Source organism: Biomphalaria glabrata, chromosome 2 (assembly GCF_947242115.1).
Source record: "Biomphalaria glabrata chromosome 2, xgBioGlab47.1, whole genome shotgun sequence".
Classification (NCBI taxonomy): Eukaryota; Metazoa; Mollusca; class Gastropoda; family Planorbidae; genus Biomphalaria; species Biomphalaria glabrata.
Window position 1 is genome coordinate 54,113,815 of NC_074712.1, and position 27,936 is coordinate 54,141,750.

Consider the following 27,936-nt stretch of genomic DNA (forward strand, 5'->3'; position numbering starts at 1 on the left):
CCCCCGCACCCCTTTATAAATCCAGTTTTTTTTTCGTTTTTTTTTGTTGAACTGTAATGCAATTAGTTTATAATTACTTATGTTATTTGATTATTGAACAAATTTAAAATGAGTGCCTATTAAATTTTAAAATTCAGTTTCAAACTCTATCTATTGTTCATAGGGTTTGTGTAGCCATTTGAAACTCTGCACTCATGACTCATCTTTATTCTTTTATAATACAAACATTACTTCAAAAAAGAAGACGATTACGTCCAACGCGTCATGCATCTGATCATGCATGTTAACCGATGACTTAAATTCTGCCATGTCATTGGTTTTCCTGGCTAGCTCAGGCAACCCATTCCATTCTTTCTAAATTTAGTGATTTTACTAAAGGTGTTACTCTAGTCAAATGTGAAAACTCGTTTGTAATGAATCTCACTGCTCTATTTTGTGTCTGTTGCAGTTTCCATTGTAACATCTCCTTCATCTTGTTTTCTTGAGTTGAGGGTCCCAAGCAGACATTGCCATTAATCTATAGTTCAAATTTGCAACAATGCAACCATAAGTAAATTACACTGTTTTTTTTTTCTGGATTTCAAATTTGAAAACTTATCATTAACTTTATTAAACATAGTTTCTTGAACGATTTCATTTTTAATCAAATTGCCCGTTGAGAAAGTGTCGTCTGTTCCTTGATCTCACAACGTTATTAAGTTTAATTTAAAATCCTTTTTTACATGATGTACAGTATATGCAGATGGTAAGAAACGGTTGAAGGCTTAGTTACATGATTTAGAGATATCCCTTAAGGTCTTAGTAGCATATGAATCATGCACTGTCAACTTTTTATTTTCTTCAATAATTACTTTTACTGCCTTTAGATTTCTTATCAGACATGGTATTGTATTTCTTTTTGAATGTTTCCTTTTGGAAAATCCAATGTTTTGATACTGACATCTACAATACTTTGTCGGTTGTTTTGAATTAAAGAATGTTTCGTTGGATTGCTCCAAATGTGTCTACTTCATCAATGATTGCTTCCAGTAGGAGTTGAAGCTCAGCGTTAAAAATGATCAATGCACAATTGCACATAAGAATGAACCTCTTTTTCTCTTCTTAAATAGTGAGTCCGGCATGTTGAGATTGCTTGCCTGACATTTTCTTCCTGTGTTAAATTTTTTTTCTTCTAAATCACAATCTTTTTTTTTTATAAAACACTTTTCGCTAACGTGTTATGCTTTTGTTAAAGAAAAGGTTTAATTAGTCACCACATTGTCAATTGTTGTTTTTCATTTGGCATTCTAGAATATCTTACTACCAAATACAAAAGTAAAGATAGGTAAAATAAATAGTCTTAAGCTATGCCGCTAGTGGCTATAATTTCAGAACAAAAAAAAATAATTTCAATAGTACCAAAAAATGCTATGCAAAAAGCATTTTCGGAAATAGAAATGTTGAACACATTAAGTGATTAAGTGAATGTTATACACATCTATTAAATAATTTTTCTGTCTATTCTGAATAATTTCCTGTACTTCTCCATAGTTCCAGACACTGAAGCTGCATTTTCATACCCCTGAACTTTGGAGATATTAAGTTGATCTCATTCGCTTTCTTTCCTCACTTTAAATCTTGTCACTTCTGAATCTGATCAGTGTGTACTATGTCAGGTGTGCTGTCAAACAAACTACAAAGGTGCTAACATTCATTCTGACTCTAATATCTTGCACGTCTTCGCTAAAACATTTATCAACTTTGTAACATGACAGACTGTACTTTCAGCAAAGGGTTTTATACATCATCTCATGGAAAATGTGTATTCAAGGACTCGTTGTTAATAAGGTCAAATTTTCTGCTTTTATAGACACAGTCCGTGCAATATTTCCTTCCATTGTTTTTCTTCTTTACATCAATCATAGCAACGACTTCCTTCCCAATTGTATTTGTAGTCGAATGTCCTTGTTTTCCAATCCAGATGAATTCTTCATACGTCTTTTAATATTCCAATTTTCGGACTTTATTTCAACCACACATGAAATTAAGTCAGACATTTCTAAACAATTAGTTGAAAATAGTCGACAACAAAAAGAAGAAACTAAATTGTTCCCATCAGAACCATTCTTTTGACAACTCGTGTACTTTTCCTTTTGCCCTGGACAATGTCCTTCGTAAATCTTGTGAAACTGGCACACGCCAAGAAGAAATTTCCCCTAAAATATTGAAATATATCATTCGACAGACACATTGTAACATCTCCTTCATCTTGTCTAGAGCTTCTCTAGATCTATTTATTAATTGTGAATAACATGTTCCAATAATTATCCACTGCCGTTTATTTTTTTTAATGGTCAGTTATTCCCAAATTGCATTTTTTTTACTTGTGTGTCACCCCCCTAACGGGTGTCACCCGGTGCGGACCGCAACCCCCTAGTGACGCCACCGGTAGGGAACACAATAAAATTCGTGGCTTACGATTTGATTACTAACAATTAATAATAATTAAAAAGTTAACAAATCAACAATAAACTTATAAGATAACTTATAAGATAATTCGAAGTTAATAAATAAACGAAATTACCACATCTAATTCAATTTGAAATAAACTTTCGAAAAAACATATTTTACCTGAAAATTAGTGGCGACGGTTAAACGTTTAATAATTTAACATTATTTTGATAATTCTTGAGGAGGCCAAGCGGGCCGCATGCAAAGTGGCCGCAGGCCGCATGCGACCCGCGAACGCAATATTTGACATTCCTGGTCTCAACAATAGCAACGTCTAACAATGTAGACCTGATAAAGTTCTACAAGAGTCGAACATTCATATTTAGACTAAATTAATTAATTAGAAAAAAAAAAGTTAAAAACAAAATGCAGATTTATTAGAATCTAAATTGTAACCAGATTTAATTTAAAGTTAGTGAAGACACGAGATTTCGTTGACCTGGACAAACAGACAGCGCCACCATCAACAGCGTCTCCATTGTACCGGCCTGCACAGCTGCAGTCTTCGTCGAGTAATGGTTCGGGTAGCCATCTGTCTGTCTTGTTCAGTGTGGTAGCCATCTGTCTGTCTTGTTCAGTGTGGTAGCCATCTCTGTCTGTCTTGTTCAGTGTGGTAGCCATCTGTCTGTCTTGTTCAGTGTGGTAGCCATCTCTGTCTGTCTTGTTCAGTGTGATAGCCATCTCTGTCTGTCTTGTTCAGTGTGGTAGCCATCTCTGTCTGTCTTGTTCAGTGTGGTAGTCATTTGTTCGTCTGTCTAGTTCACCGTGGTAGCCATCTATTCTCGCATGGCGCTCAAGGTCTTCCCGATGCTTGGTTGTACTTCGGACAGGCAGCTGTTCGGATCATCTTCCTCCACAAGGGCTTGCGGAGGCATTAAGTATTTTTTTTTCTTTTGAAGCATTTCAGTCCTCGCCATTGAAACTCTTGTTTCAGTTATTTCAATTGAACTTCGTCGAGCAATTTTATAGAAGCATGTATTAATGGCTGCCTGGTCGTGCGCTGCGGTATGCGCGCTGGACTGTCGTTCTGTAGTCATGATGGTCCCGGATTCATACCCTGCCCCACCCAGTCGTCCTGAGGGAGGTTTTGATTATCAAATAAATTATATTTATTCCGAAAGAACATCCGAAACAATTAAAACATTACAAAAAAAACAACAACAATTAAACGGAAAGAGATCCAACTTCTGACACCAGTTTGCATGTCTCTTTAAAAAGTGCTTTGCAAACACTGCACTAAACGACATAACCAACTTGACAATTCAGGCTCCAAATGACGTTATTCTTTAATGGGTCTAAAAAATTAACAGCCAATACTGTACAATTGACACCGTAGCGCTGTTCCAAACTTTATCGATCTCTCGGTCTCGTCCTGAACGTCATCCATTCATTTTCTTTTCAGCCTTTCTCGCTTTCTTGCACCTGGCAATCTTTGACATATTCATTTTTGTAATGAAATGATTTCTGTTTCCGCTTTAATCTGGTTAAAAAAAACGAGCATTAAAAAAAAAACAAAAGCTGACAGCAATAAAATGTTTGGTGCAATGTCCTTGCCCTTCAATAAATATCCATTCTCTATTTTAATGACATCATTAACCAAGGCGTTTTCTCTTGGACTCCAATAATTTCTTAATGTAAATCTTTTTAAAATTTTTTTTTTCTAGTTGCTATGTCTAACATCAATTATACAACGTCACATGTTAGCACGAAGGTCTTAAAATCCCCCACAGGCCATCGGTCCTGACCGTTGGGTACACGGAGACTAGGAGTTTATTTCTAATGTACACAGACACTAAAAGTAAGACTTTATTTCTAGTGCAGACACGACACTAAAATTAAGAATTTATTTCTAGTGCAGACACGACACTAAAAGTAAGAATTTATTTCTAGTGCAGACACGACACTAAAAGTAAGACTTTATTTCTAGTGCAGACACGACAATCAAAGTAGGACTTTATTTCTAGTGTACACGTTAAGTGCTATTAGAGCATGGAATGGGTTAATGTATGAATAAGCCAGGAAAACCAATGACTTGGCAGAGAAAGACAAGGTCCCTCTGGTCAATTTCACGCCAGCAAAAACTTTCTCCTTATCCTTCTTATGGTTGACGCTCACACCAGTTGCACCCCCCCACCCCTGTTACGTCTATTTCCTACTTACCTGTAGATCGCCAGGCGCGCTGATTAGGGAGATGGAGGGGGGGGGGGTTAGTAGAACTAAATATAACTCAGTAACAGTTTCTCGTTCAAGTAGTTGACAGTGTGTATTTGTACCCCCCCCCTCTTCTCAGATCCGCCAGTGTTCCAGTTCCTATGAATGAGATCTAAACAAATCCGCCAGTGTTCCAGTTCCTATGAATGAGATCTAAACAAATCCGCCAGTGTTCCAGTTCCTATGAATGAGATCTAAACAGATTCGCCAGTGTTCCAGTTCCTATGAATGAGATCTAAACAGATTCGCCAGTGTTCCAGTTCCTATGAATGAGATCTAACAGATTCGCCAGTGTTCCAGTTCCTATGAATGAGATCTAACAGATTCGCCAGTGTTCCAGTTCCTATGAATGAGATCTAAACAGATTCGCCAGTGTTCCAGTTCCTATGAATGAGATCTAGCAGATTCGCCAGTGTTCCAGTTCCTATGAATGAGATCTAAACAGATTCGCCAGTGTTCCAGTTCCTATGAATGAGATCTAGCAGATTCGCCAGTGTTCCAGTTCCTATGAATGAGATCTAAACAGATCCGCCAGTGTTCCAGTTCCTATGAATGAGATCTAACAGATTCGCCAGTGTTCCAGTTCCTATGCATGAGATCTAACAGATCCGCCAGTGTTCCAGTTCCTATGAATGAGATCTAACAGATCCGCCAGTGTTCCAGTTCCTGTGAATGAGATCTAACAGATTCGCCAGTGTTCCAGTTTCTGTGAATGAGATCTAAACAGATCCGCCAGTGTTCCAGTTCCTGTGAATGAGATCTAACAGATTCGCCAGTGTTCCAGTTTCTGTGAATGAGATCTAAACAGATCCGCCAGTGTTCCAGTTCCTGTGAATGAGATCTAAACAGATCCGCCAGTGTTCCAGTTCCTGTGAATGAGATCTAACAGATCCGCCAGTGTTCCAGTTCCTGTGAATGAGATCTAAACAGATCCGCCAGTGTTCCAGTTCCTGTGAATGAGATCTAAACAGATCCGCCAGTGTTCCAGTTCCTATGAATGACATCTAAACAGATCCGTGATCAACAAGTCTGTCAGTCGAATGCATACATATCTCTAGCTCAATGACTCTGACCCTTTTGTCAAACCATGGTTTTGTTCGTGTAAAATATTTCCCTTTTTAACAATGACAAGCCCTGGTGAGTGTCCAGTCAAGGCTGTCGTCCAATGCTCCATGGTGTCATACTATTTAACATGCAACATCCCAAGACAGACATCAACCGCACACGCCCCTACGCCAGCATTTTACAGTCCTACCGGCTCTTCTTTCTATATACGATCCGGACCATAACTTGTATATCATATGATGGGCACCTATTCTAGGCTAACCTGTCCTCAAAGTCATTAGGTTAAGTTTTATAATGTATTGATATGCATGCATACAGTGAACATTAAATCTTTATAGAAATATAAGCCTTATATTTTTTAATCACTTAATGTGTAGGCCCTAAAAGGATGAATCTACTAGTAGCACTTCGGATGAAGGCCATCACACTATTTCGTAAAATGTGTTAGATTAAAATAGAGTATTACACTCTAGAGTCTGTGAAAGATTAAAAAAAAAAACACAACGCTTAGAAGGCCCATATATAAGGTTTTATAAAACCTTTAACAATACCGTACCGGCCCACCCGGCATTTGCCCGAATGCCCATATAACCAGTCCGCCCCTGAGTGTAGACCTATCGGAAAAAGTGTTTAGTATACTTTCTTTTAAAAAATATTTCCTATTATTTTCGATCCCTGATAGTAAAAGAGATCTAGATCTAGGTCTACATTGAATTAAGACAAATCTTGACATTTCTAAGTATCGATCTCAATGGATAATGAAACTGAGAAACTTACCTGCGACTTCTTTATTGGATTTTCCCAGTCGGTTTCTTTTTTTTGTTTTTTCTCAATGCCTTTCTTTATGTCCTCTTAAGCCAAAGTTTAATTATAAAGAAATCTCAACTTTCAGTGAAGACCCTAGAGCTATCCTGTCTTATAATGTCTATAGCTAAAAGACTATCAAACAGTTAATGTTTATACTGTAGATGAAATAATATATTCTAACCGTTCTGTCATGCAAGAAGTAAAAAAAAGTAAGTTAGACTTTAACTTCATTATACATTTTGTTTGTACTGATATTTCGTCGATATCTATCGATCTATCAATCAATCTACATAACTATCTATCTATCTCTCTCTCTATATATATAAATATAAATAAAAATAAATATATATAAATATATGTGTGCGTAGCCAGGGGGGGGGTTCTTGGGGTTCAACCACCCCCCGAAATGAAATCCCCCCCCCGCGGGGGGGGGGACGGAATTAAGTGACTGATTTTTGCTTTCATTTTGTTTATTTTAGTTGAGATTTTAATACTAAATCATCACTTACCACAGCAGAGCCGAGGCAGTTTTGAGTTAAAAACCCTCTACCAGGGGGTTTTGAGTTTAAATCCCCCTACCAGGGGGTTTTGAGATTTAAAAAACCTCTATCAGGGGGTTTTGAGATACAAATCCCTCTACCAGGGGGCTTTGAGTTTAAAACCCCCTACAGGGGGTTTTGAATTATAAACCCCCTACCAGAGGTTTTTGCAGTTTAATCCCCCTCTTTTATAAAACAAAACAAAAAAAAATGCAAACAACAATCCCCAAATTCCAACAGCACAGTTGAGGAAGATTTTGATTTTAAACCCCCCTCCAAAATTTACGATAAACCCCATCTTCAATATAAAAAAAAAAGCAAATTACACACTATAAATTCTATGAGCGTAGCGAAAGGGGTTTTGAGTTTAAACCCCAGCCCCTCCAGTTGGGGTTTGAAGCTAAAAAGTACCTCTTCAATATAAAAAAAAAGCAAATTACACACTATAAAATCTATGAGCGTAGCCAATGGGGTTTTGAGTTTAAATCCCCCTCCTCCAGATGGCTTTTTCTTTAAAGTTTAAAACCCCTCCAGATGGTTTTGAGTTTAAAATTCCCTTACAGAGCGTTTAGAGTTGAAAACCTCTCTCTTCAATATTATTTTAAAGCAAACTACAGTCACCAAATTCTAAGATCGTAGCTAAATGGGGCTTTGAATTAAAAACAAAACAAAAAAACTCCAGAGATTTCTTAGTTCAAAATCCCTCAACAGATGATTTGACGAAAAAACTTTCCTTTTCGATATAAAATCTAAAGCGAAATACAGGCATGTAATTCCAAGAGTGTAGTCAAGATAGGTTACAAATTTCTACCAGTGGCTTGGGCTCCATTAATAAAGTGTGAATAGTCTTCTGCCGAAATTGAAAATCATTAAATGTGTCTCAACAAAGATGGTTAAGACAGATTTTAGGAGTCAGTCATAGAGATCGGATCAAAGAAATCATATGCCGAACTGGGAGTCGAATCCTTAGTAAGGTTGTGACAGAGCGTCGCATGAGGTTATGCGGGACATGTTCTCACACAAAATGAATTACGCAAAATAAGAGTTGCGGAAACAGCTTGCCGGAAAATGCGCCGAACGGCGCGAGAGAGTCTAAGTCAGTAAGAATAGCACATTAGGTTTTTTGAAATAAAACTTTTTAATAGCAAGATAATGCACTGTAGATACCTCAGAATATGAATTTTGTTGGCTTTCAATACCTTGTTGATGTCTAAGAGCTGAGCCGAAGGCTCTTCGAGCTCTAAGTTTGAAAAAAAACCTGTTTGGTCGTCCAGCCGAACAGTAAAAAAAAACAAACCTGTGTGAACACACAGTTCTGTTTGGGAGAGACCCTAGACAATGCCTATGTAAGGCATTGCTGTTTACCGATGTGTTCGACCCCCGACACGTGGACTAGAGACACGGCCGAAGGCCGGGAACGCACCGGGGACTTCTGCCATTTTCCTTCAATGTACCAAGCTAACTGTGCGGGATCCGCCATTTATGTAACGGTCCCTTTGAGGAACAGCGCATGGATTGGTGACGTGTTTGTGGGGACTTTGTTACAACCCCGCCCGTGAAAGGGGTGGACTCTCGTCTACCCATGGGCATCCCCACGGGAGTCCTGTGTTGCTACCCATTTCGCCTAGCCACTTCCTCAAATGGCCGTTTCCACGCGGGCGCCACGATGAGGCAGGGCAGCGTGCCCGCGGCTTTCAATACCAGAAATAGTGCTCGGCGGCGGGGCTTCGCCCCGCGCTGGGGGAGCACTGCGAACTCCCCCAGACCCCCTTGCTAGCAAGGGCGGGGAGTCTACAATAAACAATAAACGTCTTCCGAAAGGGTCAGAATGTAATAAAGATTAATTATGTACACACACACACATATATTTTTTTTTCCAAACCCTCCCCAAACCCTCCCCGAAAAAAAATCCTGGCTACGCCCATGGTGTGTATCTTAGTCAAATATAATACAATTGCATTAAATAAATCAGTTTCCTATGTTACTAAGAAAAGACCCACTAAAGTTGTATTGCTTCGTCCTTGTCAGAGTGTTCCAAGGATTACATAACGTAGTGTGTACAATAACTTGATTTCACACATGTGTCTGCGATTCTAGGGACGCGCTGCTTACACAAAAAGTGTGAACTTCTCTTGGGACATCCTGTTTAAGAGTTGACTTGACCCAAAACAAATGCATGATAGGAGAAAATGTTTGTTTGTATGGAACAGTGATTGTATGGCATGTTACAAGTCTTAGTAGGTTGACGAGTATTATAGGATCAATGACTCTCAGGTCAGAATCGTGTCTGGAGAAGTCAATAATTAGTGAGCTCAAGTTGTCTTACACTTTGACTCAAAACATTGGTAGACCGAGGCTACATTAGAGCATAGTTATTTGTTTGGGTATCTTCATCGGACTCTTAAATCTTTACAGGGGACATTGTTTTTATGCTAGGCTTTGAAAAAGTAACCGAGATATATTCGAAAATAACAGAAATAGTATATTTATTTATTTCGTTAAAGGAAGAGAGAGAGAGAGAGAGAAAGAGAGAGAGAGAGAGAAGGAGAGAGAGAGAGAGAGAAGTGATGATGGAAAAGCAGTTCCTAAATATAATTAAATTAGAGATATTGTGATCATGTATTGTGATTTATTAGAAATCTTTCACTAAGCTTGTAGATTTAAAAACACAAAACTGGCGCCCTAGGGAGTCAATATTTGAACTCAGCAGGTAGATTAAGATCACTGCATGTCAGCAGGTACTGCACAATTTACATTCTAAGAGTATTTGAAAAAATATTTAACGAAAAATCTGTTGTATAGTATTAAGCGATTGGAATACTGTTGGAATGTCAAATTATTTGAATTTGCAATTTAAGATATCTAAAAGTTTTGTGGAAAAAAAATCTGGTGTATTTTTGAGAAATATGTAGTGTTTTAAATAGAAAAATGTGGGGTTTTAAACATAGAAAAATGTGGGTTTTTAAACAAAGAAAAATGTTTGTTGTTTGTGAGAAAAATGTAGTGAATTTGTGAGAACATTGTGTGTTATTAGGATGGCCGGCCTTAGGCCGATTTGGCCGTTTGCGCCATATTTGGCCCGCGCCTGGTAGGGGCCTCACAATTTACGTTTAGCCTATCACTATCAGTTATGGCTCTTGTCACAGGTTCTTAGCGATGTAGGACACAAGGGGTTAACATAGTTTCATTTTAATTAACCCACTGGCTCCTATTGCGTTTGAGCTGCTTCTTATAGATGTTGTAAAATAAAGGTTGATACAATGGTCTAATTAATAGTATTAGTTTGTTATTGTAAAAATAATAGAACAGGGACCTCGCAAGCATCCATTAAATTGGTCTCAGGTATTCGTAAGGCTGGCCCTGGATTTATGAGAAAAAAAATGTGGTGAATTTGTAAAAAAAAAATTGCCCTGCTGCTTCATATCACTTCTGTGTTACACACACACATTTCCTTCTGACTGTGATCCTATGATTAGGGTTTATTAACTCAGATTATCGATTCTTTTGTTTATCTTAAAGCACTGACTTCTGCGGCATGCGACTAAGTATTGATTGTTATTGGATGTTATTTTACTTGGAATGTGACTGGCTGAGATTTGCACGCTATGAAATAGAGTGGATTCTATCTAAAACAACAAAATATCCAGTGGCGTAGCTAGGAATTTGCCATCATTTGGGGGCCCGGGCAGACATGACCTCTTTGGCGGGGCCATGTATTTTGCGTAATATTTAATATAAAAAACACTCATTTGGGGGCCCCCCTCAAGTGGGGACCCAGGGAGATTTTCAAATTCTCCCCCTCACTCCCCCACCCTAGCTACGCCTCTGAAAATCTCAACCACAAAGTAACAACTGACTAGTTCAAATCGCTAGCCTCATTCAGAGTCTACGTTAGTTTGTTTTCTTGATTGTCATGGCTAAAAATAAATACAATGAGACTATTTGGGGAGCACGTGGACTGTGGAGAAAGTAAGCCAAGGTATACATTTGGAACAAAGCTGCAAAGGCCGCCAATCCCGCCATGATGATTTTTTAAAAATGTATCAACGAATAAATTTTAGTAATCCTTTTTAAGATTAATCTAGCATTATTGTAGGGTTATTATATCCAAGAAAGCTATGGACAGTGAAAGTACATGGGTCTCAGCTCAGGAAGAAAAACGTACAATACGAAAAATGGCCAGCTCCTCAACCACCGAAGCAAAAGTCACCTTAACCTGCGCTATTTGTGGAAGGGAGTGTCTCCAAAATAGGGCTCCACAGCCAGATGATAAAGTATGCACTGTGATGAACCATAGTCGTTCTACGACTAAAGGAGGCCAACAAATTATATTCAAAAAAGTAGTTTGTAACTGTATGCATATTTAGGAGTTTAAGAGAAATCAATGAAATGAGAGGGGGGGGGGGGAAAGTCTGGCACATTAGACCAAAACATATGCATTCAAAGAAAATGCGATCCTAGCAGTACGCAGGGTCCGGGGAAAGTGTCATATGCGGGGACCGGAGCGAGAGTCATAGGCTCGTGACAAGTAAGGGTAGACTATATATTCCGGGGCGAGAGTCATAGACAGGCTTGAGAGCCGTAAAGGTAGACTATATATTCCGGGGCGAGAGTCATAGACAGGCTTGAGAGCCGTAAAGGTAGACTATATATTCCGGGGCGAGAGTCATAGACAGGCTTGAGAGCCGTAAAGGTAGACTATATATACCGGGCCGAGAGTCATAGACAGGCTTGAGAGCCGTAAAGGTAGACTATATATTCCGGGGCGAGAGTCATAGACAGGCTTGAGAGCCGTAAAGGTAGACTATATATTCCGGGCCGAGAGTCATAGACAGGCTTGAGAGCCTTAAAGGTAGACTATATATACCGGGGCGAGAGTCATAGACAGGCTTGAGAGCCGTAAAGGTAGACTATATATACCGGAGCGAGAGTCATAGACAGGGTCGTGAGCCGTAAGGGTAGACTATATATACCGGGGCGAGAGTCATAGACAGGGTCGTGAGCCGTAAGGGTAGACTATATATACCGGAGCGAGAGTCATAGACAGGGTCGTGAGCCGTAAGGGTAAACTATATATACCGGGGCGAGAGTCATAGACAGGGTCGTGAGCCGTAAGGGTAGACTATATATACCGTACCACAACATACTAACGGGATATTCCGCCTCTAATGTTGTAGGCATTATAATTGTCACAAAACAGGATAGTCTACTTAGGTACTATACTATTGGCCGTTCGACATCATTATGTACTGTATTGTAATTGTTCTGCTTGTAAAATGTGGCCACCAGTCCTCTGGTGCAAATATTTAACATACTGACTATTAATTGTTAGTCCTCTGTTAAAACTTTAATTATATAGGAATCATTATAGATCTAGTTTATTTCCATTCAATGTAAGAGACCAGAGAAATGTGAGTAGAAAGCGACACTTTATTTGGAATGAGGGATGTGGGGCTGAGAGTTCAATACCACTTTGCTCTTATTACTATAAGGTTTATCTCCCCTTATCTACATGAAACAAAATCAGTTACCACTAATTGATTAACTAATTGGTTAATATTTGTATTGATTCATGTATTGACTTCTGTTATATATATTTACAAAATTTCAATTTGACCCGAGAAATGGAAGTATGAGAACTACGTGTCAGAGAATCCTCCCAGACAGACGGAGAGAGTTAATATTAAAAAAAAATTGTAGATTCTATTTTTTTAAAATCATAACCATAATTTTTTCATCGCAACCTAAATAGTATCGGCTTAAAAAGTGAAATAAAAAAAAAGTTTTATTGAAAACATGTCGCCTCTCGTCCCTACCCAAGAAAAAAGTCAACATTAGCATGTACAGTAGACAGTAGTATTTGTGTACTTAATAACTAGATGTGTGGCTGCCAAATACATTCTTGGCTTCTTTAGCTAACTCCAACTTCAGTTTATCTTCTTCATCTATTGCTTTCAACTCTCTTCTCAAATCCAAAGTTTATTCTTATTGCCATGTGAGTTCAATTCGAGGGATGATGCTGACTATGTATGGATAGCCTTTCGTTGGCTTTATTTGAAACCCTTTTTTTTCCCCTTAATCTGTGGTGATATCGCATGTCGCAGTTTCCTCGATTCTTTTTCTGCCTTCCTTCGAGTCCTATCCAGTTTAAAACTTCTGAGGTCTGTAACGCCTTTGTATTGTTTGACTCTTTCATTTTTCCTGGTACTGTACCTTGTAAGAAAGTGTTTACTGACAATCAAATGACATGACATAGCTTCGGTTTTCTTTTGTGCAGAGAGCTCCTCAACCAACCGACATTTCAATCATGTCACGTACTTCCTCATTTGAGATGCACTCTGTTCATGTGATGAACTTATCTGCACTCTGTTTATGTGATGAGCTTATCTGTACTCTGTTCATGTGATGAACTTATCTGCACTCTGTTTATGTGATGAGCTTATCTGCACTCTGTTCATGTGATGAGCTTATCTTCACTCTGTTCATGTGATGAGCTTATCTTAACTCTGCTCATGTGATGAGCTTATCTGCACTCTGTTCATGTGATGAGCTTATCTGCACTCTGTTTATGTGATGAGCTTATCTGCACTCTGTTCATGTGATGAACTTATCTTAACTCTGCTCATGTGATGAGCTTATCTGCACTCTGTTCATGTGATGAGATAATCTCCATAGTACTCACTTCTCTTTCCAAATCTGAGTCTAAGATTTGCAAGTACAGTCGAATCTGGTTAATCGGACCACACCAGGACGCCATCGTTTTGGTTTAGCTATACAACAATGGAATGATAAAAACATCCATCTGCAAATTTAAAATAAACTTATTTATATGTCAGGCACCTAAGCACCTTCCATCCTGACGGGATCAACAACCAACACACTTTTATTTAAAATGAAATGGGGAATAACACTCTACCCTTTTCCTATTTCTCTTTGTCAGACATCATCGCCTCTTCCGATTTCCCGCGCTTTTACACCAGTGCAGCTCATTTCTTGTCAGCGTCGATAGAAAACAACATCGGACAGATAGGTTCACTTAAGTCTATTCTGTGTCAATTGTTTGTCTTTTTTGTTTGTTTTGTAGCTGATGAAGGCTTCGTGACCCAAACGTTCATTGTCCTCTATTGTATGTTTATTGTACGTTCAAACGTGAAGCAATGATCTCTCTACTATACTAAATGTACACCAATACTAGTCTACTTGACTGTCTAGAAATAAAGATGTTCCTGTTTACTTATACACGTAATATCTCTACCTCCCCCCAACACTTTCCCTAACACAGTCAGTGAGTAGTCTGTCACATGGTACATTCATTCTCCCAACTTGTAGTGACAACTTAAACACCTTTTAGGATTCACTGTTCAACATTGGAATGTTGTCTAGAAAAAATGAAGACTCGGACATCGCATTCGCTTCTCCAATTGGTTGAGAGCAGGGTAGTCCAGTTTGCTTTTCAAGCGTTTATGACGCGAATCTTGCCATGGGGAGTAAACATGTTTTCATGTTGTGTGCAGTTGTCCCACAGACTAATAGATTAACAACGCGACTCTTGGAAGCATGTCTCACTTCTCTAGTTTGGAATGAACAGAAACTCTGATACAATGTCTCGAAGGCGTTATAAGACTGCGACAATTGAACACTTGCTACAAAAGTTATCGAGTCTTTCTCTAGAGATGTGCTAAACAGAGCTAGATGCACGACAATACAAGACTGGTCAGGCGTACAGGGCTTCATCTTTAAAGGGGGCCTCTACATTTGATAAATATACATTATCAAAAAATGTAATAATTTAAAGAAAAATTTTAATGAATCAAAATGTTAGACGCTATTTTAATCTTACAAGTAAATTTTTTTTCCATAGATATGGCATGCTTTTAGAATGCATATATAAGGGACCTCCACAATAATACTGCCCAGGACCCCCACTTATTAAAATTCATGATGCTGCATGTTATCTAGACTTAAACTGGACATATCTGCTCTTTTCTCTTCAAATAGGTTTTGACAAGATGTGATCTATCAATATATGTTCAGAATTAATTCCCCTAGAGACATTTTCTTATTTCAATGTATTTTTTTCACTTTACTGAAGTTAATCAAGAGTTAGAGTCTAGATCTATATATAGGTAAGAATAAGTACAGGAACAAAGATCAACTGTGGAATTAGACTAATAAAAATTTCTTTTGTATCTTACGTATGTAAAGTATCAATGTTTAGCAAAGTAGGTTGCAGACAATTATTTTAGAGTGTCTGGTAAGTCCTAGAGTGCACAAAGCGAGCACTCTCAATCTTCACAGAGATTCGAACATTTCAGGTAGGTGGCCAACATGTTTATGCCACCCTGGCACACATCCCATTAGTCTTTGCCCAACATTTTCAGTTTCTATTTTATGAAGAAAATAGTAAGCCATAGCTCCTTGATATAGTAATTATAGAGCGTTATCTCAACACGCGAACACAATGGAAACAATTGATTTAATATTGGTATAGAGACATTTGCTTTTTTTTTTTTTTTTACCTCTGAAATATTAAACGGCTTTTTGTATTATTTGTAATATCTCAGAGCCTAAGATACTGTAAATTGCAAGCTTAAGAGTTTGATGTACAGAAACCTATAAATTTGGTCAACAATAGGTGCTATAATTTTAAATATCAATATAAGTATTTAAGTATTTATATTGTCCATACAAAAGTAGAAGTTTCTAAGTTGAAAAAAAAACAGACAGACTGAAAACCTGTTTTGTTGACCTCCTTCATTCGTAACGGCTATGTTTCATCTCGTACAACACTCTTTCATGTGACTGTGGAGCCCTATTTTGGAGAGACACTCCCATCCATATATGTCGCAGGTCAAGGCGGTTTTTGCTTTGGCGGTAGAGGAGCCAGCCATTTTTCAAATTGCACGCTTTTCTTCTAGATCCGAAGCCCATGTTTTTTCGCTGTGCATAGCTTTCTTGGTCACCATCTCTTTCCACATAGTGCGGTATAAGGATATGATCAATATCAAAGTTCACTGTTTTGAGGTACCCGGGACCAGGTCCGTTTGATTACATCCACTAACGGAGATAGGGGCGAGAAATGCCCGTAAAGAATGACTTTCGGGATGCGATTGTCCTCCATCCGGCGAACATGACCAAGTCAGCGCAGGCAGAGTTGAATGAGTGTTTTTTTACATTTAATATTAAATATTATGCAACATGCAGGGGCCCCCCAAAAAATCAAGCCTATCGGGCCCCCAAATGATGACAAATTCCTAGCTACGCCACTGGGGCTTATGGTTTTCCCATTACAGTAACAAAAACGGTTAAATCAAATTTACACATCATTAATGACGCTAATTATTTAATGCATTAATTCGATCGAATGGTTTTGTTCGTTATGCTAGAAGCACGTATGATACATCGCTAGGCTTGTTCTGTTTTCTTCTTCCAATGTTTTGAAAGTCTTCAATAATGTTGTGATTGTGTGTTGGGATTAGGTCTTAACATCATTTCTTACTAAAGTGAAGACATCCCCATTGAGACTGTGAACGTTTGCAGTACAAACAAGAAAATATTACAAATACTTAAAAAAAAAAAAACAAAGCTTTTATTCAGGGTAGCTGTATCAATTAGGATCAGTCATGTAAACACATTTGTAATAGATGTAGACTAATGATAATAAATCTGTGATTACAAATGTTTGTACCAATTGGTTTTGTTTAGCGCTATGTCATGCTTTCAGCTCTCTCAATACGCTATGATCATATCACTTGCCTGGACCAGTCGGTAAGGGGTGGGGAGAGGGGGGGGAGGAGAAGGAAGGGGTATGTGGGTGAATAGAACTATGATCGCTTTTTAAATACATTGATAAAAAGAGATGAACGACCTGAATTGGAACTCAAGGGCTCGAGCGTCGTCAAGCTCCTCAAGCCAACTAACCACTGTGCCTGGGGAGTGATTATGAAAATAGAAGGTCTATAGCTATTTATTGTTAGTTTCAAACATTTCTCTCTACTAAGTGTAAAGGGGACTAATTCAGTTTATACCACCACATCTGTCAAATACAATTTCTTTCTGTTGTTCAAGATACCAAAGAAAATAATTTATTACCAATAGTTTACTAATTTTTTTAAAAATTGATTCTTGTGTTGCGAGGTAAAAGAAACAATTTTGCACAATTTTAACTTTATCCGAGATCTGGTGTAGAAGTAACGCGTAGAAACTTTTTACCACACAGGCAGACAGAGTTGTTATAAGCTTTGTAATAAAAAAAACCCGTTAGACTATCAAGAGAATATAAATATTGTTTGATTTTATCAACCGATAAATCAGTAAATCAATCAGCCAGCGATCTCCCTCTCTCTCTATATATATTCTTTTGAAATCATCCTAAACATAAAAAACTTTTACATTAGTTGTTTCCACACAAGAAAGATGATGCTTACTATAAGCTATCCCGACAAGACCAACGTCTAATCTTTCGACTCAGGACCGGACACAACAGAATGCGACAACACATGTTCCGGAAGCTCAAAATTGGAACCAGTGAAATCTGCCCATGTGGAGTATCACCAGAAAATGCCGACCACGTCCTCCAAAACTGCTCTCTCTACCAAGAGGCCCGTATAAGACATTGGCCCCAAATCACCCCAATAGAAAGAAAACTATATGGAGAGCTCCCTGATTTGGAAACCACTGCGCAGTTCATCTCATGTATTGGTCTAGTCATATGAACACTCCAACATAACAATGAGAACGATGAAGAAGAAGAAGAAATGAAGTTGTTTCCTTTTTTTATTTGCGTAACTTTCTCCATTTCTCTTGAGACCACTTCATCAATGTCTGCTCACTCTGAACACATATATTTGTTTGTTCACATTCTGAACTTTATTGAATTAACTCAAAACATTTTCCCATTTACTCTGTCGAATCTAGCAACAGGCAAAACGTATGTTTAAAATATGCTACATATTTTGTTTGTTAGTATCTCCTCCATATATTCATTGGATATCTAATATATAAAGCACAATGTAAGGATTATGTATGTATGTATGTATGTCCCGCATAGAAATCAAAACCGTTTGACCAATCTTGATCAGGCTTGACATGAATGTTCCTTAGACTATGGCAGAGACCGTAGCGTAGGTTTAATGTCCGTCCCAAAACCGAGGGGCCGTAAAAATACTAAAAGACCTAAATTTATCTCCATTAAAATATTTTTAACAGCAAAACTTTTTGACTAATCGGGTAAACCCGTTTTCACGCATCTAAATCCAACCCGATTGATCAGTAATACGCAAACTAGGGCCCGCAGTCCGCGGGTCATATCCGGCTAGTGTTGTATATTTTGAATTCTTCCCAAATCTAATATCAGCTCAAAGTCCAAGATTTGAAGGTAAATAAAAATGTCCTGGAGTGTTATTTCGATTTCAAACTGTTGAAGATGTCACACATGTATTTTGTATCGAGGTTGTTTTGTGTTCACATTATGTGGGACAAATTTAAAAGTACACATTTGTTTGAAAATGACACTTATTTGTTCTGAACTACATCCATCTAATGTTTGTTTTGGTTCATAAATCTAATATGTATTTGGTTCATTAATCTAATATGTATTTGGTTCATTAATCTACTATGTATTTGGTTCATTAATCTAATTAGAATGGGTTCAAAACTCTACCAGGTTCGCCCAATTGAATATTGAACTATGAATTGTATGAGCCGTGTATAAAAAAGTCTCTTAAACAATAGCGCATTTCTCCAACTGGAGATAGTCTGCCTCAACTTGGAGTGGACTGCTGGACAGACAGATGGACGGACGGGAAACAATGGCGGAGAAAGCTATTTATGGACAAGCATATGTGTGTGTGTGTGTCTTTGTGTGCGTGCTGGTGTGTGTGTGTGTTGGAGGAGGTGAGAAAATACTTTGGAGAAAAATAAAAGGTTCAGAAATGTTTTTGATAGCAGGCTATGAAATGTCTCCCAGCAGTCTCTAGGACAGTTGGCTTTAATGTTTCTGTGACTAACCGTTGACGAGAGTGTCAAGTGACTTAAACGACGTTCTTCTGTGCATTCGCATGTAATTGTAAAGTATTATTAAGTAACTGTTGACTCACATACCGCCCAAAGTAGTAAAAGAAAGTTCCTCTTTCAGGCCTTGTGATCTGTAGGGAAGATAATGTTAAGGTCTTCTGTTTCTTTGGCCAACGGTTAGCGACTTAGCGAGCAGGGTGACTAGCACAACAACCAACCGCCTTTACTGTCCACAACTTTCCATTAGAGATTTAAAATCCCAGTCTTCACTGAGATCCGAACCCAGGACGATAGGTTCGGAAGCCAAGCGCTTAACCACTCAGCCACCGCACCCACATCAACCAAAGTAAAGGCAACTAAATTAAGTTCAAATCACGATTCATTGCCCTCTTCTCTAGCTAGCTTCACATTAGCCTCTAAATGTATTGCCTCCTACTCTATTCTCCCAAACCAAGTGATTGATTAGTACACGCAGCCACTTTGGTTTATTTCCCAGCAAATGTCAAGTACCCATTGCAACTCACCCCCCCCCAAAAAAAAAGGAAAAAAAAAAAATCTTATTTTAGATAAAAACTCCCGTACAGTTGCTGCGGGCGCTAAAAAGTACGACTCACTATTATCGTGTTTGTTATGTATCTTGTCACAGATTACATTATAGAATTGTGTGTACATTTCTTATTTGAAAGAAATATAAGCCCTCGACATGAGTCTCGGGATTTAATCCTCAAATTTAGACACTTGACATTCAAGTCAGGATTTACCCAAGGGACATAATTAGTATGTTTGAAATATATTGGTTGATTTGAATTTAAACAAAGACATTTTTGAAAAGGGTTAGCGCCAGAGAATTGGCGGTAGTAAGAAAGAAAAGTCAGTCGATAATATTAAGTCCTTGTAGATAGACACGTTTCTAAGAGCTCTGTTTAAAAAGCCTTTGTAATATGTTTCATGCTCATTGATTTATAATTTGTACATAAGCTGTACTTACGTTATATTTAAATAAAGTTCCAGAGTTTTGTTTTATCAAAAGAATCGTCAATTGTAATTCTAGATCGTCATTTTTGTTAACTATTGAATTCAAGTAAAATCCCCGGCATCACAACACATCGTGACATCATACCATCAGCGCATGTTGTGACATATCTGGCACTCTCCGACTAACAAAAGTTCATGGACAACTTTTAACGAAATTTATTCAAGATCTGGGACCAATTTCTAAACTCTTCAAAGGAACTTCATTCTTATTTAACGGAGGACAGAATTTCTGTGTTTAACAGGTCAGTTGGTTATCGATAATTCTTTTATAAAGATTTTCGTTAGAGTTACGTCTAACTCACGAAATCTATTATTATATGTAATTGGCAAAAGGAATAAGACCAATATACATAATAACTGGCATTATTAAAAGACCAGTAAAGCAAATAACTGGCAATATTAAAAGACCAGTAAAGCAAATAACTGGCATTATAAAAAAGACCAGTAAATCAGATAACTGGCATTATAAAGAAGACCAGTAAATAATCATTTGAGCAGCACAAAGTAAACAGAAGACCAGATTTAACCAACTGTTAAACCAGTAAAAATTACATCGGCTTAATAGATCTATATATTCAATCATACGACTCCAGTAACTACAAGTCTACTGTCAAGAATTTATTAGCAAATTGAGGCTTCAAGAACTTTGTCACTAGATCTATATTATTATTATATCTGAGATAAAGCCAAAATCCAGATATCGAACATTTTGCTCCAATACAAGAAACTAACAAAAAAATTAAATATGGCTTCCAGTGCTAGAACAAAACGATTCTTTGAATTAATAGAATTTGCCAAAGAAAAGCAAATTTCAAAGCCAGACCAGTGGGCAGAGAAACAAGAAGAAAAAGAATATCAAGAGCAAGAATCTGAAAAACAAAGGCAAGAATCTGAAAAACAAAGGCAAGACGCCGAAAAGCAAAGACAACATGAAAAAGAAAAAATGGAATTCGAAAGGCAAAATAAAGAAAATAAAGAAAGCATTTCAATTCAAGGTCACTCAAGTATGTTTGACAAATACAGATTAATGAACAAAATATCGGCTTTCAACGAAAACATTGACAATATGGACTCGTATCTCATAAGATTTGAAGAAATAGCTACAACATCCGGTCTACCTGAAGCACATTGGTCGAGCTCACTCCTTACCCTCTTGACTGGCAAAGCTGTCAACATTTGCTCACAACTGTCCATCAATGAACGCAGCACTTACTCTGATATCAAGGAAGCTCTACTGCGCCAATACGGAGCAACTTCAGCCAACTATAGAAAGAAATTCTATAATGAAAGGCCACAGCAAAATGATGATCCTCAAATTTTTGTAGCTAATATGTCAATGTGGTTTGATTGATGGGTATCCATGGCCAAAATAGAAGAAAGTTACCAAGCTCTTCGTCAACATATTATTATCGACAACATCACCCATGCTCACTCAGAAGATATTCAATCCTACATTATAGAGAGAAATCCTACTGATATCCAGACACTAACCAAGATCATCAGACAATATAGAGCAGCCTATCCAAACAAGTCAGTCAAACCATCTGTTGAAGAAAATTTTGTCTGCTTTGCTCAAGACAAAAATGCAAGATTTAAGTCAGATGACAAAGTCAAATGCAACAAATGTCATAAACTAGGGCATTTCACGTCTCAATGCCGCAGCAGAACCACAGAATGTTCATATTGCCATAAAAAGGGTCACCAAACTCATGAATGTTGGAAAAAACAGACAGTCTCCAAAAATCAAAATTTTGATAGACCCACATCACCAACTCAAAGATACAGCAATAGAGAGCAATACAATCTCAACAAAGCACCTAGAAATAATAAACCAGATAACAACAAACCTCGCTACAGAAGTCATTCACAGGACTCCAGACCACAATATATGCCAAACAGAAGCTATTACAATGAGCACTCAACTATGACAGTCATTGCAAAGTCCAATGGTCTCAAATTTTATCCAGGCTTTGTAGGAGACAAGAAGGTGGAAGTTCTTCGTGACACCGGAAGCACGTCCACATTAGTACATGAACGCTTCGTACACGCAAACCGTTTCACAGGCAACCACGTCCAAGCCACCGCATTCAACGGAACTGTCAGCAAGTTACCTGAGGCCATCATTTATGTTACTACACCATTCTTCAGTGGTCAAACAAAAACATTAGTAACACCCAATCTACCAGTGGACCTAATCATTGGAAACATAGCAGGAGTTAAAGAATGCACTCCTCAAGAACTTGCTGAATGTACAAATGCCATAGAGCAAGGTCAAAAATGTTTAGCAGTAATGACAAGATCCATGACCAGACAACAAGAACATTTGGCACCTGAACAAGTTAGCCAAAATAATCACATGGCTACCTCAATTACTCAAGCTATGCAGAATGCAACAGAACCAGTTACTAGTCCAGTAGCCAGCAACAATCAAGAACATTCAACATGGACACCCCCAGTTACATCAAGCCCATCCCTACCGGTCATAAGTCCACCTCCAATTCCCGAATGTCCATTGTTGAACTTTGAAGAACAAGACGACATGCCCAGAGTCTCTAGCAATGATACAAGAACTCTAACTGGTCAAACTGAAGTCCATCAAGACAAGTCATATTTCACACATGATGACTTCATGCATCAAGACTTGAATAAGACTGCATCTGCATCATTATCTACCAATACTATGGTATTCATTGAAAATTCTTGCTACAATCAAGACAAGTCTCAAGAACCAGAAGCAGAAACTAAAGAAACTTATACTCAATCAACTTTGGCTATACCAGACAAAAGAAAAACTTTTCAACTTGACTCTACCACTCATACAAGTATTCCTCATCTGAAAGAATGTGAGTCAACTCAAGAAGCCATTACAACCAAGAACATTGAAAGTCAAAGAATATTACATCAACACATGAAATCAAGATATTTTGCTCAAGGAGATCAAGTCAAATTAATGTTACCAGATTTCAGTAACAAACTGTTTTACAAATGGCAAGGTCCATTTACCATCACCAGAAAGATTTCCAACCTGCTTTATGAAATCAATGTCAACAAGTTTACCAGAGTATTTCATGTTCATATGTTTGAACATTACCATGAAACAGATAATGAAGACATCAAAGCAGAAGTTGAACATTTTACAAGCTTAGCAACTATTCCTGAGGAAGAAGAAACATCATCAACACCCATTCCTGAGATAGATGTTTCATTACCAACATCAAATAACATTGACATTCCAAAGGTCATCACTCTGAATGACATAGCAGCATCAAATCAAATTGACAGTCCCAAAGTCATCACTCTGAATGACATAGCACTACAAACAGTGAAGAACATTAAAGTGTTTCCAGACCATGCAGATTTCTTTACCAGTGTTTCTGAAACATTTCCAGTACTGCAATTTGAAAGAAACTCAGAAAGCAATAACATTGACAACACCAAGTTTCATCCTTCGTCCACTCAAGGGGCAACTTTTCTTCAGAAAGGAACAAATGAACTTCTTCAACATTGCCGTATTGACCGATTGAACTCAGACATGTTCAGTCATTGCTCTATTGAACATTCTAATGCAAAGCATTCTGCTACCATTGTTCTACAGCGTCAAAGTTCATCAACCAGAAAATTGAGTTTTGGTTTCGGACAGTTCTTATTTTCACCAAACTCAAACGCGGTTCAATCAGACATTATCTGTGAAATTATTATGACATGGAGACAACAGCTTCATAAACTGAAAGACCTTTTCTTCAAGTTTAGAAAATGCACATCCATGTCGGCAATTCAGAAGGGTTCCGAACTTTACATTTCTACTCTACATATGTACTATAGCATATTTAGTGTCACTTGATCCATTATCATTCATACTCGTCAAGGAAGAACAGTATTCAGTTGTACTTAATCAATTAATTTGTCTACTTATTTTTTCCACAGGTATTCTATATCTGATGTTACATTTATTTTAGCACCAAGCAACCCACTGAGGAAAGTCACTCATTCAAGATACTTTGTTTATTATGTTTCAGCATCTTTGCATATGACATGCATCAGACATTTTAATTTTTAAATCATGAGCATTTTATTTCAGGTATTTTATTTCAGGTCGAATATTATTGCATATATCCTATTATAACACTACAGATACATGACATATAATTGGAATTTTTCATTGCTTCACACATATTGAGATTTATTTCACATTGAGTATTATTTTTCAGAAGATTGTCATGTATACATCATTTTTTTTTCTATGTCAATTTTTCATATGCAATATATTTTTCCATGTACACATTTTCACATTAGCACTAACCAAATGAGTTATGTCATATTTTAATATCATCATGAAGCTTCATAACCTATTCAATTCAAGATTTAATTTATCCAAGTATTATGCTTTGTACAACTTTTGATATTGTCTCATTTTCATAACCACTTGAATAGTGAGACAGGTATTCAAAGTCATCAATAATTTTATTCACTGCATTTACATATTTTTTATCTCCAAGTTGACTTTATTTTGTCATATGTTACCTCAACCATTTTTCTATAATTTCATGTATGGTATTTGTGTATATTTAAATAATTTTAATACATATGAGCATTTCTATTACCATACAAATGCTAAATGGAGAGGGGGGTAATATGTCACAGATTACATTATAGAATTGTGTGTACATTTCTTATTTGAAAGAAATATAAGCCCTCGACATGAGTCTCGGGATTTAATCCTCAAATTTAGACACTTGACATTCAAGTCAGGATTTACCCAAGGGACATAATTAGTATGTTTGAAATATATTGGTTGATTTGAATTTAAACAAAGACATTTTTGAAAAGGGTTAGCGCCAGAGAATTGGCGGTAGTAAGAAAGAAAAGTCAGTCGATAATATTAAGTCCTTGTAGATAGACACGTTTCTAAGAGCTCTGTTTAAAAAGCCTTTGTAATATGTTTCATGCTCATTGATTTATAATTTGTACATAAGCTGTACTTACGTTATATTTAAATAAAGTTCCAGAGTTTTGTTTTATCAAAAGAATCATCAATTGTAATTCTAGATCGTCATTTTTGTTAACTATTGAATTCAAGTAAAATCCCCGGCATCACAACACATCATACCATCGAATGTTGTGACATATCTCATGTCGTGTCGTATCATATATCTTTATATTTGTAGCAGTGAACTTAGTCTAATACATGACTACTGAATCATCAATAAATATAAACGAATTGAAATTCTATAGCCACTATGAAAACTTGATATTCATACATTATAAGGACACTTATATCTAAACGTTCATAATAGTAGAATGGTAACACTACACATCAAATTTGTCTCTTCATAGTTAGACCATTCTAGTGATGGACGAACATTGCTCTTTCCTCCATAGAACAATGATTAGAACTATACCCATTTTACTTTTCTACGTAACAATTATTCCGTAATATAATCGTCATGTACACATGTAATAAACCTTTAATACAACAGACTGCGTTTTTATGTTTATCTTAATAAAGAAAGAAATGGGTAAAAATCTATATTCCCAACCAAAATGTTACAATAGGGGACGCAATCATGTCCTGTCTTGAACGGAATGAGTGGAATTAGGCAAAATTACCCTGCTAGACATCGAGTTACTGTCCTTGGCGCAAATTCACCGCCGAAGGGAAGGAATTTGTCGAATAAAAATCGTTTCTGATTTGGCTGTGTACAAAGGGGAAAGAAGAATGATTGACTTAGTGGAATGGCTTTGTTGAAGACAGGGGCGGAACCAAAGACTCGCCAGTAGGGTGAATGTCTCATTCTGAAAGTCTGATATATGGTAGGAGTGTATGCCTCAGTCCAGCTCATCTGAATATGCTAGTCAGATGCTGAGTTTCTGAGATGAAAGAAATAACACCTAAGCAAATAATCTCTTCGCATAACTCATTCTTAGGGCCGGATTAACCTATAAGCAACAAAAGCTTAGGGCCCCTAAGAAATATTGAGCACTGTCATAATATCTGGAAGAGGCTCGGTGGTTGAGTGGTAAGGCGCTTGGATTCCGAACCGAAGGTGAAGACTGGGATTTTTTTTATTTCAAGATCTGTAGGGTGCCTATAAGACCACACAGCTCTAATGGGTAACTGACTTTTGTTGAGGAAAAGTTAAGGCGGTTCGTCGTTATACTGGCTACATAACACCATAGTTAACCTTGGGCCTCAGAAACAGATGGCCTATATATATAGACCGCATGGTCTGAAAGGGGAACTATACTATTTACACTATACGATCTCTCCAATTTCTTAAAGACCTTTTCAAGACTAACCAACGGCACTGCTAATTGTTTGTCCTTACTGTTTTGAAAGGTTCCTTTCACCACCCAGAACATAACAAATACAAATATCAACAACCAGACACTCTCACAAGTTGCACTTGTCAAAAACTCAAGTAGTTCAGCCAGTCCAACACTTGTCCACCCTTGCGGGTCTCCGTGGTCAGCCAGTGGATACACACCAGTCTGTCATCTATACATTATTTCTCTAGCGCTGCCTAGAACTGTAATTGTCATTTTTTCATTAGTGCTTTCTTGCTTCGATCCGGTCATGCATGTTTACCAATTACTTAAATTCTGCCAAGTCACTGGTTTTCCTGGCTGGCTCAGGCAACCTATATCATGCTTTAATAGCACTAGGTAAGAAGGACAAAATTGTCCTAGAACATAGTAAAAATAAAAAAGTTTCCCTTTCAGACCTTGCGATTAATAAGGCAGATAATGTTAAGGTCATCTGTTTCTATGGCCGACGGTTAACGAGCAGGGTGTCATGTGGCCAACACAACGACCAACCGCCTTTACTTTCCCCAACTAAAGAGTTGGGTAGACTCAGGGGCGCCCTAAAAATCCCGAAATTCAAAATCCCATCCTTCACCGAGATTCGAATCCAGGACCTCAGGTTCGGAAGCCGAGCGCTTAACGACTCTGCCACCGCGCTCCTCAGCCCAGAACATAACAAATACAAAAATCAGCAACCAGACACTCCCACAAGTTGAGATAAATGTATTTGTCTACATGCCTTTATACAGATCCTAGATCTGGCTGTGTAACACACAACTCAATACCAGACACTATAAGAACAACAACTCTCGGTTAGTCACATGAAGGGTTCCCATACTTTAGGTCAGCCAGTATGCTGTAAGATGTGAATATAGATAAGCATTTAGCGCTGATATTTAAAACAAACAAACACTGGTAAAGGTAATAGAATTGGTGTAATAAAAAAGATGAAGACCGTAAACAATTTGAGAACTTTGTGAAGTCCACTTTGTTAGACTTTGTTCGACGATTCCCCAAACTTAAACTTGTTGATGCTGAATCTATTCAGTGTTTGTCCAGTTTATCTAGTGACTGCCCACGTCCACGTCATCTAAGTAAAAGTCTATTTTGTGGATTGAAAGTCCATTTTATGATTTAATGCAGTAAATATCTAGATGTAGTAAATGCTCATTTTATCAAGCAAAATGTTCATTTCATGCTTGTATTCACTCTTTCTAGTGAATATTTTTTTTTTAATCTATTAAATGTCAATTTTTATTTATGGTATTAGTGAATGTTCATTTTATTTAGTGAATGTCCATTATATTTAGGGAATGTCCATTTTATTTAGATTTATTAAATGTGCATTTTATTTAGATTTAGTAAATGTTCATTATATTTAGTGAAGTCCATTTTATTTAGTGAATGTCCATTTTATTTAGACAAAGTTTAGTGAGAACACACCACCAAACACACCATCTCAAATTCCATT

At 37.4% G+C, this 27,936-nt stretch overlaps 1 protein-coding gene across 2 annotated transcripts in view; it reads left to right on the plus strand.

The window, feature by feature from the left end:
• Positions 1-27,936, plus strand: part of LOC106070379 (uncharacterized) — a 53,756-nt gene that overhangs the window by 1,582 nt on the left and 24,238 nt on the right. The window contains exon 1 of one of the 2 annotated variants that reach the window (XM_056021455.1): positions 6,642-6,782. The exons of the other annotated variant lie outside the window; for it this stretch is intronic. The gene's annotated coding sequence lies outside the window, so the exon portion shown is untranslated. Of the gene's footprint in view, positions 1-6,641; positions 6,783-27,936 lie in introns of those variants that run through there. 2 annotated transcript variants of the gene reach the window in all.